A 15,362-nucleotide genomic window follows, 5' to 3' on the forward strand; every position below is an offset into this window, starting at 1 on the left:
ACATCAAGTTTGCCATTTTAACCATTTCTTTTTTTTAAGATTTTATTTATTTATTCATGAGAGACACAGAGAGGAAGAGAGAGAGAGAGGCAGAGACACAGGCAGAGGGAGAAGCAGGCTCCATGCAGACAGCCGGATGCGAGACTCAATCCCAGGACTCCGGGAACACAACCTGAGCCGAAAGTAGATACTCAACCGCTGACCCACCCAGGCATCCCATTTTAACCTTTTTTTTTTTTTTTTTTAAGATTTTATTTATTTACTCATGAGACACACACACACACACACACACACACACACACACAGAGGCAGACACAAGCAGAGGGAGAAGCAGGCTCTACGCAGGGAGCCCAACATGGACCGGATCCGGGGACTCCAGGATCGTGCCCTGGGTCAAAGGCAGGTGCTAAACCGCTGAGCCACCCAAGGATCCCCAAACCATTTCTAAGTGTACAATTCAATGGCATTATTTATATTCACCGTGTTGTGCAACCATAACTGCTCTATAGTTAGTTATAACACATTTCCATCACCCCAAACAGAAACTCTGTAACTATAAGCAAAAATTCCCCATGCTTCCCTCCTCCCAGCACCTGACCAATCAACCTTCTGTTTCTGTGAATTTGCCTTTTCTAGATGTTTTATATGAATGAAATCATACAACATTTATCATTTTGTGCCTGGCTTATTTCACTTAGCATATGTTTTTAAGGTTCATTCTATACATATTGCATATATATCAGAACTTTATTCCTTTTTATTGCTGAATGATACTGCATTATACATATATACTGAATTTTGTTTTGCAATTAATTTGTTGAATACTTGGGTTGTTTCCATCTTCTGGCTGATGTGAATAATGCTGCAGTAATAACTAATATATTTTAAAATATTTTTTTCTTAATTTTTATTTATTTATGGTAGTCACAGAGAGAGAGAGAGAGAGGCAGAAACATAGGCAGAGGGAGAAGCGGGCAGAGGAAGCACCAGGAGCCCGACGTGGGATTCGATCCCGGGTCTCCAGGATCGCGCCCTGGGCCAAAAGCAGGCGCCAAACCGCTGCGCCACCCAAGGATCCCCTAATATATTTTAAATTACCATGTTTTGTTTTCTTTTTGTCTCACCTGTTCTATTATTCTTTTTTTTCTTCTTTTATATTGATTTTTTTTCATTCCATTCCTCCTTCTATTCATTTATAGGCTAACATTCTCTATGTCTATTCTTTTATATATATATACATTTATATATATATATAAATTATATATAGATTTTTAAATATATACACAAACCTATCAATTCAAAAGTTGGTAATGCTTTTTTTTGTGCTAGATACTACAAAGACTTTGAACACTAACTCCATTTGCTCTCTTCCTGGTTTGCATGCTTTTACTTTTGTGAATTTAACTTATTTTTTAATCTCATAAGACATTATTCATGTTGTATTATGCACAAAACTGCATTGTATAGATTTATCCACATATTTACCACTTTCTTTGCTCTTCATTCTTTCTAGCATCTCAGAGCTTCCATCTGAGATCACATTCTATATTCCAAGATGACATCCTTCAGAATTCCCTTTTATGAGGATGTGAACAGTAGCAAACTAACTCTCTATGTCCTAATTGTTTTTTAAAAGTTTATATTGTGCTCTCATTCTTGAAAGATATTTTCACTAGGAATAAAATAATAGGTTAACAAGTATTTTTCCTTCACCCCATGGGGGGATATCATTATATTTCATCAGCTTTCCATTGATTCTATAGAGAAGTCAGTTGTCAGTCTAGCTGTTGTTTCTTTGACAGTGATCTCTACCCAAACCCCACTCCAATATCCGCCCCCACCTCTGGCTGTCTGTCTACCTTGCTTTCCTTTCCTTTCCCTTCCTTCTTTTCCCCTCTTCCCCTTTCCCTCTCCTTCACTTTTTCCTGTATAGGATTTATTTGGGTTTTTGAGTATGTGAATTGATGCTGTTTTTGGCTCTGAAAGAGTATAAGCCATTATTTCTTCAAATATTATCTCTGCTGTATCATCTCTTTCCTCTCCTTCTAGAACTAATTAAATGTACCTTAGACTTTCTCACTCTCTTTTCCATCAAACCTAATCTTTTTTTCATATATTCCATACTTTGAATCTCTGTGCTGCCTTCTGTAAAATCTTATGACCTGAACCTCTGGCTCTTTGTTTCTCTTTTCATTTATGTCTAATGTGCTCTTAAACCACTGGTTTTTGTTTTGTTTTTAATTTCAGTAATTGTGATTTTCATTTCTAGGAGTTTTATTTGGTTCTTTCTAAAAGTTTCTTGGTCACCCTTTTATAGTTTCCAATATCCTGAAGATATTTTCAAATGTGTCTTTTATATCTTTAATCATGGTAGATACAGTGCGTTTTAATCTATGCCTGATGATACCAGTATCTGACATCTTTTTTTGGCTCTGTTTCTATTATTGTTTCTTCTAGATCTTATACATGGTGCTTATTTCTTTATGTGTGCTAATTGTTTTTTACTTTGTGCTGCTCACTGACCTTGAAAAATTATTTATGTAAATAAATACATTGAGGCCTAGGGAGGAAGATGACGTCTCACAAGGGGTTTATATTTGTCATTTTCAATCCCTATGGGCTTTACCAGTATTCTGCACCAATTTAAGTTTATAGCTTGAATTTTTTTTGACCATCAAGTGGTTGTAATTGAAGTAACACCAGGAAGTGATCACAAATTTTCAAGGATGAAATTATTTCCCCATTGTATTGTTTAGCAGTCTCCTATGGGTGGAGATTTGGGGGAAATATAACTTGTGAATTCCTAGTTCTGCTGGTGAATTTCCTTTTGTATTTTACTCCTTAAGAAGATAGTCTCAAATTGGCTGGATTAGCAAATGCCCTCAGGGCAAAAGTAGTTTTGGTACTCAGTATGCCTTAGATTTGAACAAATTGAGAGGTGCTGGAGGGGAGGTGGGGCTAAATGGGTGATGGGTATTAAGGAGGGCACTGGTTGTGATGACCACTGGGTGCTATATGTAAGTGATGAATCACTAAATTCTACTCTTGAAATTCATAGTATGCTATATGTTAACTAACTAGAATTTATTTTTATATATATTTTTATTTAAAAAAATTAAATTTATTTATTCATGAGAGACACAGAGAGAGAGGCAGAGACGTAGGCAGAGGGAGAAGCAGGCTTCCTGCGGGGAGCCTGACATGGACTCAATCCCAGGTCTCCAGGATCACGCCGTGGGCTGATGCCACCCGGGCTGCTGTTATTCTTAAATAACTAGAATTTAAATAAAAACTTGTAACATTAAAAAAAAAAAAGATTTTGAGGTGCCTGATTGGCTCAGGCTGTTAAGTATCTCTTAATCTCAGCTCAGGTCTTGATCTCAGGGTCATGAGTTCAAGCCTTACATTGGGCTCCATGATGGTCATGAGCCTACATTTACAAAAAAAGAAAGATTTTATTTGTCATATGAGTGTTTTATACTTTTAATATAGCTGTATTTTTTAAAAGATTTATTTGTTTATTTGAGATAGAGAGGGAGAGAAAGAGCGAGTGAGCATGAGCAAGAAGGAGAGAGAATCTAAAGCAGACTCCACACCAAGCATGGAGTCCTACATAGGGCTTGATTTCATGACCCTGAGATCAGAACCTGATCCAAAACCAAGAGTGGGACACTCAACCGACTGCATCAAATAGATGCCCCTAATTATATTGTTGCATAGCTTTAGTACTTGAATAATCTTTTATGTTATTTTATATATCATATTTATATATTATCTTTATATTCAACCCAGCATTCTTATCTGTTTCTGTAGTCAAATGTTTGAAGTAAGCTGCTCCCAAGACTGGCCCCTGAACTGTCCACTGAGGTCTCACAGGGGTAACTCTGGTTTTCTGTGCTTATCTGTTGCTCAAGTCAAAGTGGAGATTTTCATAGGACGGTCATTTTTCTCTACTTGGTCAGTAGCAGGTGGTGTACCTCAGCTGACACTGGTCCACCATAGTTCTCATCAGCACCAGCAGTACAGTCTTCTTTGATTCTCTGCCACATCCTCTATTTATTAACTTCATCTCCACTTCTACTACGGGTCATCTTGACAACCCTCATGACAGAGCTATTATCTTTCAACTGAGCCATGTTCCATGTCCCTCTATGGGAGATGCAGGAAGACCAGAGTCCCTTACCCACCACACAGGAGCTAATGAAGCTCAAATTTGGCCCTCTTTGCACCTCCTAGTCTGCTCTCTTTTCTCCTCTGGGCCCACTTCATTGTGTGCTGGCTCACCTTAATCAGTGATTTCCTTCTTGAATCCCAAGTGGGAAGCAGAGGAGAAGCCCTCTGGTCTTAGCCTTCCCCTCAACCAATCTCACATCCCTTTCCTCTCTGGAACTTATTCTGGGGATGAAGAAAACTTCTCACTGACTGGTTTTCCTAACTCCAACTCCAACTTCTGCCCAAAATCCATTGGCACAGGAAGAAGGCTGAAGCAGCCTACTTCCTCAACATCATATCCTCATTCTGTCCAAGGTCAGCAAGCTCAATGGTGTAGTTATTATAGGTGGACACAGTTGTCTCACTGTGCTAAAAAAAAGAAACTCCATGATGGGGCAGCCCAGGTGACTCAGGGGTTTAGCGCCGCCTTCAGCCCAGGGCATGATCCTAGGAGACCCAGGATCGAGTCCCATGTCGGGCTCCCTGCATGGGGCCTGCTTCTCCCTCTGCCTGTGTCTCTGCCTCTCTCTCTGTGTGTCTCTCATGAATAAATAAATAAAATCTTAAGAAAAAAAAAAAAGAAACTCCATGATCTAGTCTATCAGGTTTGACTCTTGATATCTCAACAGTAGGAAAAGGAATATGGAAAATTTCTTCTGTCTCACCTTTTTTCTGGCTTCCTAAATAACTATTTTGATCAAAAATCCTATTTTGGATGTCAGAAGCTGGTTTTTAATCCTTCCCTTATTAATTCCCGCTTTAACAATCTAATCCCACCTTCCACACACCACTATCAGGCAAATGGATGCTTCAGGCAGCTAAGAAAAAAGATCATATACATGAAGATGTAAAAAAAAGAGCATATTGGAGGCACCTGGGTGGCTCAGTTGGTTGAGCATCCAACTCATGATTTCAGCTCAGGTTGTTATCTCATGGGTAATGGGACCAAGCCCTGTGTTGGTCTCTCTGCTTAGCTTGGGATTCTCCTCTCACTCTCCCTCTGCCTCTCCCCCCACTCACATGTTCTCCCTCTCTCTTAAATGAATCTTTAGAAAAAGAAAAAGCATATTAATATGTTCCATAAATATACATCTTTCAGATATATATGTTATTTTTTAATCAAAAGCATTTGTATTATTTATTGCTGTATAATAAGCTATGCCAATATTTAGTGGCTTAAGATAGTGAACACTTATTTCATAGTTACTATAGGTCATAAGTTTTGGAAGTGGCTTAGTTTGGTGATTTTGGCTCAGGATCTCCTAGGACATTGTAGACTAGATAAGAGAGGAGGCTACAATCTCCTGAAGGCTTGACTGAGGCTGATTTTCCAAGTTTACTTCCATGGCTATTAGTGGGATGCCTCAGTATCTCATGACATGGCAACAGACTTCTCTAAGAACAAGTAATCTGAGAGACAAGAGAGGGAACAGGAAGCTATCGTGCCTATTATGTCCTACTCTCTGAAGTCACACACTGCTTCATTCTATTCATTAGAAATGGGCCACGAAGACCAGCTCATACTCAAGGGTAGGGGACTTAGGTTCAACCTCTTAAAGATAGTGTCATAATTTGTGGACATTTTAAATCACCACAGTATTCAAAATCATGTATTGCCTCCTACCAGTGTGCCAGTGTGCCAAAACCAACAACAAAACCAGGATTCTTGCATGGTAGAGCTCAGAGTCCAGTGGGTGCATGACCATGAAAATGCAATTACAATACACTCAGATTTCCTCATTTTCTTCCCATGCAACATGGGAAACAGTAGGTGCTTGGGGATACACAGGGAGCACACATATGTGAGGATGCTTTTGTGTAAGTGTCACTTAGCAAAAGTGATCAAGAGCTGAGATCGGTGGCTCAGCAGTTGAGCGTCTGCCTTTGAAATACCTGCATTCAAATCTAACCTCTCCCCTTCATTGGTTATGTGAGCCTGGGCCACTAACTCCTCTCTGTGCCTCAGCTTCCTCATTTGTAAAATAGGAGACTAGCAGTATCTAACTTGCAGGGGCCTTGTGAGGATTAAATGAGTAGCATATAGGTTTAAAAGACACCTGGAATATAGCAAGGGCTAGTTATCACAGTTGTCAACTGCAACCTGCTTCAGAAATGAAAGGTAATATTACTCTAATTTCTGAGTCTAAGTACATATCCTTATGCCTGTCTTATTAAAAATGAAATTAACTTTAAAAAACGTTTAATGCTGTATTTGTACTTTCGTCTTTTAAAGCATATGACACATGTAGTAAAGTGAATGTCAGTCTTCATCTCTACCCCGCCCACTGATTCATCCCACTTCCTTCCCCAGAGGAAACCACTGTAACAAAAGTATCATGAACGTTCCTTCAGAAATTTTTCTACCTATGTAAGAGCTATGCATTTTTAAAATACTTTTCTATAAATGGAATCTGTATTATACATATCTGCTACTTTGCTTGCTTTTTCTGTTAGTAATTTTACTGTTAATCATTAACAGGGCTTTTCATGTTAATAATCACAGCTTTACATCATTCTTTTTATGACCATAGGAAATTTTGTAGGAGAGATACACTGTCCATTCTGTAAGCATTCTTCTGTTGATGGCCATCCATGTTGATTCCAACTTTTTATTATTATAAACAATTGTGTAATAAACACGAACATTTAAATGGACTTTCTAACCTTCAAAGACTTCATGAGTATACATGTTTTTGATTAAGACCTGTTATCTGGGATGCCTGGGTGGCTCAGCAGTCGAGCGTCTGCCTTTGGCTCAGGGCGTGATTCTGGAGTCCCGGGATCAAGTTCCACATTGGGCTCCCTCCCTGGAGCCTGCTTCTCCCTCTGCCTGTGTCCCTGCCTCTTCCTTTCTGTGTCTCTCATGAATAAATGAATAGAATCTTTAAAAAAAAAAAAAGACCTGTTATCCTCATTGAACCTATAAAGCTCTCATGAGAAAGTCTATAGAGGGGCGCCTGGGTGGCTCAGTTGATTAAGTGTCCAACTCTTGATTTCAGCTCAGGTCTTGATCTCAGATCTAAGTTCAAGCCCCACATTGAGCCCCACATTGAGCATGTGGCTATCCAATTTTCCCAGCACCATTTATTGAAGAGACTGTTTTCCAGTGGATAGTCTATCCTGCTTTGTCGAATATTAGTTGACCATAGAGTTGAGGGCCCATTTCTGGGTTCTCTATTCTGTTCCATTGATCTACGTGTCTGTTTTTGTGCCAGTACCACACTGTCTTGATGATCACTGCTTTGTAGTACAGCTTGAAATCTGGCATTCTGATACCCCTGGCATTGGTTTTCTTTTTCAAGATTCCCCTGGCTATTCAGGGTCTTTTCTGATTCCATACAAATCTTAAGATGATTTGTTCCAACTCTCTAAAGAAACTCCATGGTATTTTGATAGGGATTGCATTGAAAATGTAAATTGCCCTGGGTAGCATAGAAATTTTCACAGTATTTATTATTCCAATCCATGAGCATGGAATGTTTTTCCATGTCTTTGTGTCTTCCTCAATTTTCTTCAGAAGTGTTCGTTCCATAGTTTTTAGGGTATAGATCCTTTACCTCTTTGGTTAGGCTTATTCCTAGGTATCTTATGCTTTTGGGTGCAATTGTAAATGGGATTGATTCCTTAATTTCTCTTTCTTCAGTCTCATTGTTAGTGTATAGAAATGCCACTGATTTCTGGGCATTAATTTTGTATCCTGCCACATTGCTGAATTGCTGTGTGAGTTCTAGCAATTTGGGGGTGAAGTCTTTTGGGTTTTCTATGTACAGTATCATGTCATCTGCAAAGAGGAAGAGTTTGACTTCTTTGCCAATTGAATGCCTTTTATTTCTTTTTGTTGTCTGATTGCTGAGGCGAGGATTTCTAGTACTATGTTGAATAGCAGTGGTGAGAGTGGACATCCCTGTCATGTTCCTGATCTTAGGGGAAAGGCTCTCAGTTTTTCCCCACTGAGAATGATATTCACTGTAGGCTTTTCATAGATGGCTTTTAAGATGATGAGGAATGTTCCCTCTATCCCTACAGTCTGAAGAGTTTTGATCAGGAATGGATGCTGTATTTTGTCAAATGCTTTCTCTGCATCTATTGAGAGGATCATATGGTTCTTGTTTTTTCTCTTATTAATGTGATCTATCATGTTGATTGTTTTACGAGTGTTGAACCACCCTTGCATCCGGGGGATAAATCCCGCTTGGTCATGGTGAATAATCTTCTTAATGTACTTTTGGATCCTATTGGCTAGTATGTTGTTGAGAATTTTTGCATCCGTATTCATCGGGGATATTGGTCTATAATTCTGCTATTTGGTAGGATCTTTGTCTGGTTTTGGAATCAAGGTGATGCTGGCCTCATAAAGTGAGTTTGGAAGTATTCCTTCCCTTTCTATCCTTTGAAACAGCTTTAGTAGAAGAGGTATTATTTCTTCTTTAAACATTTGATAGAACTCCCCTGGGAAGCCATCTGGCCCTGGACTTTGTGTCTTGGGAGGTTTTTGATGACTGCTGCAATTTCCTCCCTGATTATTGGCCTGTTCAGGTTTTCTGTTTCTTCCTGTTCCAGTTTTGGTAATTTGTAGGTTTTCAGAAATCATCCATTTCTTCTAGATTGCCTAATTTATTGACATATAGATGCTCATAATACGTTTTTAAAACCATTTGTATTTCCTTGGTATTGGTTGTGATCTCTTCTCTTCCTTTCGTGATTTTATTAATTTGAGTCTTTTTTTCTTTTTAATAAGGCTAGCTAGGGTTTATCTATCTTATTAATTCTTTCAAAGAACCAACTCCTGGTTTTGTTGATCTGTTCTACAGTTCTTTTGGTCTCTGTTTCACTGAGTTCTGCTCAAATCATTATATCCCTTCTTCTGCCTGGTGTAGGTTTTACTTGCTGTTCTTTCTCCAGTTCCCTTAGGTGCAAGGTTAGCTTGTGTATTTCAGTTTTTTCCAATTTTTTGAGGAAGGCTTGTATCGCAATGTATTTCCCTCTTAGGACCGCTTTTGCTGTATCCCAAAGATTTTGAATTGTTGTATCTTCATTTTCATTAGTTTCCATGAATCTTTTTAATTCTTCTCTAATTTCCTGGTTGATCCATTCATCTTTTAGTAGGGTGCTCTTTAACCTCCCTGTGTTTGAGTGTCTTCCAAGTTTCTTCTTCTGATTGAGTTCTAGTTTCAAAGCATTGTGGTCTGAAAATATGCAAGGGACAATCCCAATCTTTTGGGTAGATAGGTAGGTGTCGGTTGAGACTTGATTTGTGACCCAGTATGTGGTCTATTCTGGAGAAGCTTCTTTGTGCACTTGAGAAGAATGTGTACTCAGTTGCATTTAGATAGAAAGTTCTATCTATATCTGTGAAATCTATTTTGTCCAGTGTATCATTTAAGGCCCTTGTTTCTTTGGTGATGTTCTGTTTAGAAGATCTGTCATTTGCTGAATGTGCCATGTGGAAGTCTCCTACTATTAGTGTATTATTATCTAAGTATGACTTTACTTTGGTTATTTATTGATTGATACTTGGCGCCCCCCACATTAGGGGTATAAATATTCATGATTGTTATGTCCTCTTTTTGGATAGATCCTTTAAATATGATATAGTGTCCCTCTTCATCTCTTACTACAGTCTTTGGTATAAACTAATTTTTCTGATATGAGGATTGCTACCCTAGCTTTCTTTTGAGGACCATTTGAATGGTAAGTGGTTCTCCACCCCTTCATTTTTCAAGTTGGAGGTATCCTTAGGTCTAAAATGAGTTTCTTATAGACAGTAAATAGATGGGTCTTGCTTTTTAATCCAGTCCAATACCCTTTGTCTTTTGATGGGATCATTTAGCCCATTCACATTCAGAGTAACTATTGAAAGATATGAGTTTAGTGTCATCATATTGCCTATTCAGTCCCTGTTTTTGTGGGTTGTTTCTTTGGGCTCTTTCTTTTACAGGGTCCCCCTTAATATTTCTTGCAGAGTTGGTTTGGAGGTCACAAACTCTTTCAGTTTCTGCCTATCTGGGAAGCTCTTTATCTCTCCTTCTATTCTGAATGAGAGTCTGCTGTATAGAGTATTCTTGGCTGCATGTTCTTCTCATTTAGTACCCTGAATATATCCTGCCAGCCCTTTCTGGCCTGCCAGGTCTCTGTGGAGAGGTCTGCTATTAATCTGATATTTCTTCCCATATAAGACTCTCTTGTCTCAAGCTGCTTTAAGAATTTTCTCTTTCTTTGAAATTTGCAAGTTTCACTATTAAATGTTGAGGTGTTCAAAGGTTTTTATTGATTTTTGAGGGGTCCTCTCTATCTCTTGGATCTGAATGCCTGTTTCCTTCTCCAAATTTGGGAAGTTCTCAGCTATGATTTGTTCAAATATACTTTGTGTTTTTTTTTTCTCTCTCTCTCAGCCTCTTCTGGAATCCCAATTAGACATATATTCTTCCTTCTCAAGCTATCACTTATTTCCCTAAGCTTTTCCTTGTGGGCTCTTAATTGCTTTTCTCTTTTCCTCAGCTTCCTTCCTTACAGTCAACTTGTCTTCTATATCACTCACTCTCTCTTCCATCTCATTAACCCTAGCAGTTAGAGCACCCAGCTTGAATTGCATCTCATTTAATCTATTTTTAATTTAGGCCTGATTAGATCTCAATTTTGCAGTAACGAAGTCTCTAGAGTCCTTTACGCTTTTTTCCAGAGCCACCAATAGCTTTATAATTGTACTTCTGAATTGAATTTCTGACATTGTATTTAAATCCAAAGTCTGTAACTCCGTGGCAGAGAGTATTGTTTCCGGTTCTTTCTTTTGTGGTGAATTCTTCCTTATAGTCATTTTGTCCAGTGCAGAGTGGCTGTATGAGCAGGTTGAGTCAAAAATATCAATCATGATTAAGTAAAATACACCTGAGATGATTCTGAAGAGGCCAGAGACCAGGAAAAAAAAAAAAAAAAGAACAGAACAAAATAAAACAAAGGGACCACTAAAGTAAAAAACAAATTTTAAAACAAAGTAGTAAATATAAAAACCCAAAAACAAAGAAGAAAAAAGGAAAAAAAAAAAGAGAAAAGAAAAAAGAGGGGAATGGTGGTGGTGAGGAAGTGGTAGTGGAGAGAGAACGTAGTCTACCTGAGGGGTCCTAGAGAGTGATCCTCTTGATTCATTAGTTCAAGAGTATGTTTTCTTCTGTATGTAAGAAGATACTCAATCCCAAATTTATATAAACCAGCAATACATGTAGAAAGCCCCAACATTGACCACAAAAATATAAATAGATAAAAGAGGAGGGCAGAATGGGAAGGAAGAGAGAATATAATCTCACAGAATGAACCAACACGGTTTTCCACTTGGTTCATGGTGTATTTTGGTCATGTGTTAGAAGGTACTAACTTCCACCATTGTAAAACAAAACGAGGCAGAAAAAAGCAAAAAACAAAAAAGAAAAAACAAATACTCATATCTCGTATATCTACCAAAATTAAATTGAATATGTTAAGGGAATCCAGAAGTGAAAAATATACTTAAGACATGCAATTATAGAAATATGAAAGTCAAAAAGGAAAAACTTAAAAATTAAGAGTTGGTAAAATATTGTAGTTAAGGTGGAAAAAGAGAAAAAAATATTGGAAATTTTTAGTCTGATATAAAAACGAGTCATATAATTGGGGAAAAAGGACCCTCTATTTCTATATACTATTTTCCCTCAGTCCTGGAGTTTTCCAGTGTTGCTGGGTCAGTAAACTTGCTTTTCCCTTGTACTTCCAGAAGTTCTTCTCAGGGAGGGGACAGCTGTGCTGATTCTCAGGTGTCTGTGCCTGGGCAGAGATGCCCACCCCTTGCCAGGTGCTGGACTCAGTGGGAGCTGTTTATTCTGTGAGGCTTTTGTTCCCTAGAGGCCCTGCCTCTGCCAGGCACAAGGTGAAACAGAGGGGAAAAAATGGTGGTGGTCAGATTTCTAGCTTTGGAGTCACCTCCCCGTGAGTAACTAACCACAGTCTCCCAGGCCACACTGGCCTAAATGCTCCTGGGCCAGTGCAGGTGCCCTGATCTGCACAGCTTGCAGGGCGCCCAGCAGCAGGAGAGTTCTCACTTTCCTGTGCTCTCCCCACTTCCACCTGTCCCAGGGGGAATGGATGATCACTGACTTTGTCTACTTGGGCGCCATGAGATCTGGGGCCGTGCACCACTGGACTCGCACTCCTGGGGACCGCCTCTCCCGAAGGGAACAGAAGACAGCCACCTCTGTCCATTGCCAGGCTCTAGTGCAAAAGCTGCTCTGGAGCCAGCCCACCTAACCAACTGGCTTCTCCCAAATGCCCCAGAGGACTGTGGCGCTCCAGCCCTTTACCAATATTGGACCGTGGTTTGCCATGAGCTTTCCCCCAGGTGGCCCTCCTCTAATAGTGACTCCAGGAATCTTGAGGCTTCACTGCCCCTCCTGCAATTCTGCCCAATTTCCCTGCTAAGCACTTTTCTGTCAGGGAAAACTCCAGTGTGGATTTTTAAAGTTCTAGTTTCTCCAGGCCTGGGCTTTCCTGCCCTGGAAGCTTTTGCCACTCGGCTTTAGCCTTGCTAGTCAGTCAAGGTTCCCCTTCTTTCCTTCTTTCTTTTTTCTTTCTTTCTTTCTTTCTTTCTTTCTTTCTTTCTTTCTTTCTTTCTTTCTTTCTTTCTTTCTTTCTTTCTTTCTTTCTTTCTTCTTTCTTCCTTCCTTCCTTCCTTTCTTCCTTTCTTTCTTTCTTTCTTTCTTTCTTTCTTTCTTTCTTTCTTTCTTCTTTCTTTTCTTTCTCTTTCTTTTTTGTCTTCCTACCTTTTTAGAAGCAACAACTTTTCTCTCTGTAGCATTCCAGCTGTTCTCTCTTTAAATCTCTGGTCGAATTTGTATGCGTTCAGGATGCTTTGAAAGTTATCTAGATAAGTTTGTGGGGCCAGGTGAGTTGAGGACCCCTACTCTCTTCTGCCATCTTGCCTACTCCCTTATTTGTTTTTTTAATTGAATAGTTTTTGTTTAAATTAATCATGCTCACATAAGAATGGACAAGACATAAATATACATTCTGAAGAATAAAAATAAAGTAAGCATGCTGTCTGGCTCCCCCAGGTGAAGAGAAGAACATTTTCCTTGTAGAAGAAACTTCCTGCATGGGACTCCTCAATTGTTCTCTCCCTACACCACTGAGGTAATCAATGTGCTGACTTTTGGGATAATTATCCCCTTAGTTTACCTTAGTTTTATGATCTGTGTTCATCCTTAAACAAGAGTGTTTAATTTTGTCTGTTTTGAACATAGTATAAACAATCATATTGTACATTTTCTTCAGGGTTTTGCTTCTTTCAACCTTGTGTTTGCATTACCTCTGTTAGTGTGTGTAGCTGTTTATTATTTTTATTGCTGTGCAGTAGTCTCTTCTATAAATATACAATAATTAATTATATATGCAACCTTTGGTGGACATTTGTATTGCTTCCAGTTTGTTATTATGAATAATGTTGCTATACACATCCATGTATATATTTCCCAGTACCAGAATTCCTAGTTTTGTTTTTGTTTTTTGTTGTTGTTGTTTTTTAAAGATTCTATTTATTCATGAGACACACACACACACACAGAGGCAGAGACACAGGCAGAGGGAGAAGCAGGCTCTATGCAGGGAGCCTGATGTGGGACTTGATCCCGGGAGTCCAAGATCATGCCCTGGGCCAAAGGCTGGCGCTAAACCACTGGGCCACCCAGGGATCCCACCAGAATTCCTAGTTGAAAGCATATAACTGAGAGCAGAATTGTAGAATTATAGGATTCTGACATGTTCAGTGTTACTAGGTAATGCCAAACTTTTTTCTTTTAAATGCTTACAAAAATGTGTGCTTTTTTAATTTTAAATATTTATTTATTTTTTTGAGGGTGGGGAGGGGCAGAAGAAGAGGGAGAGAATTTCAAGCAGACTCCCCACTGAGCACAGAGCCCAAGGCAGGGTGCAATCCCATGACCCTGAGATCATGACCTGAGCTGAAATCAAGAGTTGGTTGGACACTTACCCAACTGAGCCACACAGGTGCCCCACAAATTTATACTCTTATCTGTAATGTATAAGCGTTCCCATTGTTCCACAGCATTTTCTACATTTGGAATGGCCAGACTTACTTTCATCAATCTGATGGATACATAAAAATATTTCAGGGTGGTTTACTTTTCATTTTACTCCTTACTGCTAAGGTTGAGCATCTTTTCATATGTTTATTTATTTCTTTAATTTTTAAAAAATATTTTATTTATTTATTCATGAGAGATACAGAGAGAGAGGCAGAGACATAGGCAGAGGGAGAAGCAGGCTCCATGCAGGAAGCCTAATGTGGGACTCGATCCAGGGACTCCAGGATCACACCCTGGGCTGAAGGCAGCCCTGCTTAACTGCTGAGCTACCCAGGGGTCCCTTTTCATATGTTTAATGGCTATTTGAGTTTCTCCATTTGTGAAGTATCTGTGTAGTCTTTTGTCCATTTTCCTTTTTTTTTTGTTTATTACTAATTAATAAGTATTCTTTGCATGTACTTTTAAAAGATTTATTTATTTGAGAGAGAGTGTAGGGAAGAGCAGAGGGAGAGAATCTCAGACTCCCCACTGAGCATGAGCCCCCTCCCACATGCGACTCGATCCCATGATCCTGAGCTGATAACTCAAGTCAAAATCAAGAGTCAGACACTTAATGGACTGAGCCACCCAGGTGCCTCTCTTTCTGTATTTTTTATACTACTCTTTTATCACTTAAATGTGTTGCAAATATGCATCTTCTTCCAGTGGATGGTAGGTATTTAATGAAATTTTTTGGTGAACAAATGCTCTCAATTTTAATGTAATTTATCAATCTTTTCTCTTATATTTATGTTTAATGTCTTAAGAAAACTGTCCCTAGCCCAGGGAGAAATTTTTATAATTTGCCTTTTATATTAGATTTTTAATTCACCTGAAGATTATTTATATGTATTGTATGAAGTAAGGATCCAATTTTATTTTTGTAACTATAAATACCCAGACATCCCAGCACTATTTATTGGTGGCTCCATCATTTTCCTTTATTCTGCAGTGTCCCTTTGTCTATATATTGTGGATCTAGGTCTGTCCTCTCTTCAGATTCTTTGATTTATTCTTCTATGCTTGGACCATTACCATATTACC

The 15,362-nt window shown here is 38.8% G+C and overlaps 1 protein-coding gene across 4 annotated transcripts in view; it reads left to right on the forward strand.

Annotated features, from left to right (window-relative positions):
- The window catches only part of JAK1 (Janus kinase 1), a 231,278-nt gene that overhangs the window by 52,243 nt on the left and 163,673 nt on the right, over positions 1–15,362 (forward strand). For 2 of the 4 annotated variants that reach the window (XM_072730703.1, XM_072730716.1), the window contains one exon: positions 13,290–13,368. The exons of the other annotated variants lie outside the window; for them this stretch is intronic. The gene's annotated coding sequence lies outside the window, so the exon portion shown is untranslated. The remainder of the gene's footprint in view (positions 1–13,289; positions 13,369–15,362) is intronic. 4 annotated transcript variants of the gene reach the window in all.

Source organism: Vulpes vulpes, chromosome 12, assembly GCF_048418805.1.
Source record: "Vulpes vulpes isolate BD-2025 chromosome 12, VulVul3, whole genome shotgun sequence".
Lineage (NCBI taxonomy): Eukaryota > Metazoa > Chordata > Mammalia > Carnivora > Canidae > Vulpes > Vulpes vulpes.